We start from the raw sequence: 6,029 nt of genomic DNA, 5'->3' as shown, positions 1-6,029 counted from the left end.
GGGCACCTCACTTTCAGATCCCTCAAATGGCTCACAAGCACTACCAATGCTCTGTGTGTTTTCCCCCCCACACACTCATACACAATGTCAAGCTCTCTGTGCTTGTTACCAATGCTGATGAGCGCAAGACTTTGCAGATGGCTACTGAACAAGCTCAGAAAGCCAGCTGCACTCTGTAGAACTGGGAGACAGCCCATACATTTGAGTATTCAGCACCACCCTAGGGAAAGTTAATGTAAGGCTGTTAGCACTTGGCCTGGTTTTGCAGGTTTGAGAAGGCATATAACCTTAATAAATCTCTCCCAAAAAGCAACAAGAAGTGTGTATCAATATAAAAAATCTTAGACTGCCTCAGAATCTCCAGGAGAACTGACAGAAGGTATTTCTCTCCTGAATCCAGTCGGTAAAACCTGGAGGAGTTGACTGCTTCCTAAATGCAAAGAGCAGTGTGAGGTTTCAAGAAACATGAAAAATCAATAATACATAACACCACCAAAAATCATAAGTTTCCAGTAATTCATGCCAAAGAAATGGATAACTGATTTGACTGATAAAAAATTCAACACATTTTAAGGAAGCTCAGTGAGCTACAAGAAAACACAGAGACAAAATTAAATGATGCAAACAATACAAAACAAATGAGAAGTTTAACAGAAAAATATAAATCATAAAAAACCAAACAGAAATTTGGGAGCTGAATAATTCAATAAATGAAATAAAAAATGCAGTAGAGAGCATCAGCAGTAATCTTGATCAAGCAGAGGAAGTAATCTGTCAACATGAAGAAAAATCATTGGAAATTATCCAGTCAGAAGAGAACAAAGGGGAAAAACAATAGAAAAGAGTGAAGAAAGCCTAAATGTCAAAATAAACAAATTACACCTTATGGGAGTCACAGACGCAGAGGAGAGGGACAAAGGGAAAGAAAACTTAGCTAAAGAAATAATGGCTGAGATGTTCCCAAATCTGGCAAAAAAATCACACCTGCAACTACATGAAGCTTACAAGTCCCCAATAGGTACAACCCAAAGAGAATTCTCCAAGACATTTTAATAAAACTGTCAAAAATCAAATACAAAAAAGAATTTTAAAAGCATTAAGAGAAAAAAAATCTCAAATGCATGGAAACTCCTATAAGATTATCAATGAATTTCTCAGAAAACTTTCAGGCCAAAAGAGGGAGGAATGATATATTCAATGTTCTGAAAGAAAACAAACAAACCTTCCTGAGAGACGTCATCAAAATGGCAGAGTGAGGTGACTCTCTGGAAATCTCCCCTGGAATTTACAACAAATTCTACAAACATAACTCCACAAAGGACTTCCTGCACAGCAGACAGGCAAGAAAAAGAGGCACACTACTGAATTCACCTAAAGGTGGGCACATTGCCCAAACAGGGGAGAAGGGAAGGGAGAAGTGCAGAGACATAGCCGCACGGGCACAGGACGCAGACCTAGCTCAGTGCTCCGAGCTCACTGCCTCCCGGAACTACCGCAGCTGCGGGAGAGGGAAGAACTCGGACTGCAAGGGTCCCACAGGGCTGAGGGGACAGCATATAACATGGCTGAACACAATGCTTACGGCAGAGACCTCGGAGCAAAGACTGAGGGAAGAAGGCTGAAAATGGTGCTTTAAGCCCTCACTGCTGCAGAGAACGGAAGCCTTAGGCACTGAGACTAATCGCCCTCCCCCTACCTTCCCAGAGCTCATCCCGCCCCAACCTGCCCAGTGCTAGAAGCCTAATAGTTGTAGTATCAGATCAAAAGAACAGAATATTTGCAGCTCTCAGAACTGTGGTCTGCAGACACAAATTTGCAACCCTACTAGTTCCAGCAAAGGGGCGGGAGCTGAGGAAGTAGGACTTGCTGTGGTGGTGGTCGCCACCATTGCTCTGGTCCACCTCTCACAAGCCACCCCGCCCTTCTCCCCACCTAGCTGGGCAGATACATGCAGGAGTAAACAGAACTACTGAAACACACGGAATCTGAATCTGGTGCAGGAAGAGCTTTGGAACTTCAAAAGCTCTCCACATCCCCACAGGGATATGGTGCCCTATGACCCAAGCAAACTGTTAAGAGAGAAGCCTGCCTTCCAGGGAATCCCCCCGTTGTGTGAGAAGCTGGAATAGTGCAGAGAAAACATAACACTACAGTGTGACAGAGAAAAAAAGGCTGCAGTCAGAGAGAAAATAAAACATTCTACCAACAAGTACTGGAAAACAAAAGACCTCTTCCTATCAACCTGTTCTAGAAGCCACTCCTGTAGATGTCTAGGAAGAGAAATAATAAACCAGTAATTGTCATGAATAACCAAGGCAACAAGACAGCTCAGAAAGAAAGTGAAAAGTCTCCAGAAAATAAACTTAAATATATGGAAATATGTGACTTAAATGACAGAGAATTCCAGATTGAAGTTCTGAAAAAACTGAACGAGATGCAAGGAAACACAGAAAGGCAGTTTAATAAACTCAGAAACACAATCAAAGAACAACATGAACATTTTATGAAAGAGATTGAAATTTTAAAAGAAACCAAATAGAATTTCTGGAGATTAAGAACTCAATAGAAGAAACTAAGAATGAAATAGCCAGCTTAGGTAGTAGAGTTGACCAGATGGAGGAAAGAATCAGTGACATCAAAGATAGAAACCTGGAAATTACACAGATGGAAGAAGAAAGAGACTTGAGACTTAAAAGAAATGAAAGAACTCTACAAGAACTTTCTGACTCCTTCAGAAAGAGCAATATAAGAATAATGGGCATACCAGAAGGAGAAGAAAGAGAGAAGGGAACAGAGAATATATTCAAACAAATCGTCGATGAGAACTTCCCAAACTTGTGGACAGAACTGGACCCTCGAATCCAAGAAGCAAATAGAACACCTAACTACCTCAATCCCAACAGGCCTTCTCCAAGGCACATTGTATTGAAGCTGTCTAAAATCAACGACAAAGAAAGAATCCTGAAAGCAGACAGGGAAAAGAAGACGATAACTTACAAAGTAAACTCCGTTAGATTGTCATCAGATTTTTCAGCAGAAACTCTACAAGCCAGGAGGGAGTGGAACCAAATATTCAAAGTATTGAAAGAGAGAGATTATCAGCCAAGAATAATATACCCAGCAAAGATATCCTTTAGGATATGAAGGAGGAATAAAGACCTTTCCAGACATACAGAAGCTGAGGGAATTCTCTAATACACGAACTGCACTACAAGAAATACTAAAGGAGGCTAATCGACCACCATCAACAGGGACAATTTGTGGCAACCAGAACATAAAGAGGGGGAGAGTAAAGCCCTAAAATGGAATATGGGAATGGAGAAAGTAGGCATGCAGAAGAAAATGGAATACTCTAAATATCAAACTTTCTTTTACATAAACTTAAGGGTAACCACTCAAAAAAAAAAATCCAGAACTGAAATATATACTGTAATAAAAGAAGAAACAGAGGGAAACATCATAGAATACCACCACACAGAAATAATAGACAACAACAAAAAGGCAAAGAAAGAATGGAGACACAGCCTTACCAGAAAACTAAAGGTACAATGACAGGAAATCCTCACATATCAATAATCACCCTAATTGTAAATGAACTGAACTCACCAAGAAAAAGGCACAGAGTACCAGATTGGATAAAAAAACTAAACCCGACCATATGCTGTCTCCAAGAGACACATCTGAGCTACAATGACAATCATACACTCAAAGTGCAAGGGTGGAAATTGACACTCCAAGCAAACGGTATCCAGAGAAAATCAGGTGTAGCTATTCTGATATCAGATGAAACAGACTTCAGGGTGAAAAAGTTAATAAGAGACAAAGATGGACATTTCATAATGGTAAAGGTGACTATACAACAAGGAGACATAACAGTCATCAATATTTATGCTCCCAATCAGGGAGCACCAAAATATACCAAGCAACTACTAACAGAACGAAATGGAGAAATTGACCAAAACACAGTTATACTAGGGGACCTACATATATCATTGTCAGCTATAAATAGATCATCCAAAACAGAAAATAAATAATGCAATAGCAGCCCTAAATGACACATTAGATAAAATGGACATAATTGACATATACAGAGAAGTTCATCCTAAAACATGAGAATATACATTTTTTTCTAGTGTACATGGAACATTCTCAAGGATAGACCACATATTTGGATATACAACTAATCTCAGCAAACTTAAGAAGATTGAAATCATACCAAGCATATTCTCTGATCATAAGGCTTTGAAATTGAATATCAAATGCAAAAAGAAAGGAGGAAAAAACACAAATACATGGAGGTTAAACAACATACTTTTAAAGAACAACTGGGTCAAAGAAGAAATTAGGAGAGAGATCAAAAGATACATAGAAACAAATGACAATGAAAATACATCCTACCAAAATTTTTGGGATGCAGCGAAAGCAATTTTAAGAGGGAAATTTATCTCATTACAGGCCTATCTCAAGAAACAAGAAAAATCTCAAATAAATAACCTCACGTTACACCTTAAAGAACTAGAAAAAGAAGAACAAATGAAACCCAAGGTCAGCAGAAGAAAGGAAATAACACAAATCAGAGCAGAACTAAATGAAATAGAGAACAAAAAGACAATAGAAAAAAGTTAATGTGATAAAGAGCTGGTTCGTTGAAAAGATTAACAAAACTGACAAACCCTTGGCTAGACTCAGTAAGATAAAAAGAGAGAAGACACTAATAAACAATATCAGAAATGAAAAATGGGAAGTTATCAGAGATGCCTCAGAAATACAAAGGATCATCCAAGAATACTATGAAGGACTATATGCCACCAAATTCAATAACCCAGAAGAAATGGACAAGTTCTTAGAAACATATAGCCTTCCTAGGTTGAACCATGAAGAACTGGAAAATCTAAACAGACATATCGCCAGTAACAAAATTGAACCAGTGATACAAAACCTTCCCAAAAGCAAAAGTTCGGGACCAGATAGCTTCTCCAGTGATTTCTACCAAACCTTCAAAGAGGATCTAATACCAGTCCTGCTCAAACTCTTTCAAAAATTGAAGAGACAGTACTCCCTAACTCATTTTATGAGGTCAACATTACCCTCATACCAAAACCTGGTAAGGACAACACAAAAAAAGAGAACTGCAGACCAATATCTTTGATGAATACTGATGCAAAAATCCTAAAGAAAATTCCAGCAAATCGAACGCAACAATGCATTAAAAAAGATTATTCACCACAACCAAGTGGGGTTCATCCCAGGGGCACAATGCTGATTCAACATCTGCAAATCCACCAATGTAATACATCACATAAACAAAATAAAGAACAAATATCATATGATTATATCAATTGATGCAGAAAAAACATTTGACGAGATGCAACATCCACTTATGATTAAAACACTTAATAAAACAGGTATAGAAGGAAAATACCTTAGCATAATAAAGGCCATATATGACAAGCCCTCAGCTAATCTCACAATTAACGGTGAAATAGTGAAGTCCTTTGCTCTACGTTCAGGAACACGACAGGGCTGTCCCCTATCACCTCTGCGTTTCAACATAGTGTTGGAAGACCTTGCCAGAGCAATCAGGCAAGAGAAAGAAATAAAAGGCATCCAAATTGGGAATGAAGAAGTTAAATTGTCACTCTTTGCAGGTGACATGATGCTATATAGAGAAAACCCTAAAGACTCCAACAAAAAGCTGTTAGAAACAATCATCGAATACAGTAAAGTTACTGGCTATAAAATCAACATACAAAAGTTCATCACATTCCTATATCCTAACAATGAAATCTCAGAAAAAGAAATTAAAAAACAATTCCTTTTGCAATTGCAGCAGAAAGAATAAAATATCCAGGAATAAACTTAATCAGGGATGTGAAAACAAAAGATATTTTTAAAAGAAATTGAAGAAGACTTAAAGAAATAGGAAATCATTCCGTGCTCATGGATTGGAAGAATCAACATAGTTAAAATGGCCATATTACCCAAAGCAATATACAGATTTAATGCAATCCCCTTCAAAATCCCAATGG

This window comes from Rhinolophus sinicus, chromosome 18 (assembly GCF_057876585.1).
Source record: "Rhinolophus sinicus isolate RSI-liver-muscle chromosome 18, RSI-T2T, whole genome shotgun sequence".
In the NCBI taxonomy this organism is placed as follows: domain Eukaryota; kingdom Metazoa; phylum Chordata; class Mammalia; order Chiroptera; family Rhinolophidae; genus Rhinolophus; species Rhinolophus sinicus.
The sequence above is the reverse complement of the archived record's forward strand: the minus strand, read 5'-3'. Positions refer to the sequence as shown.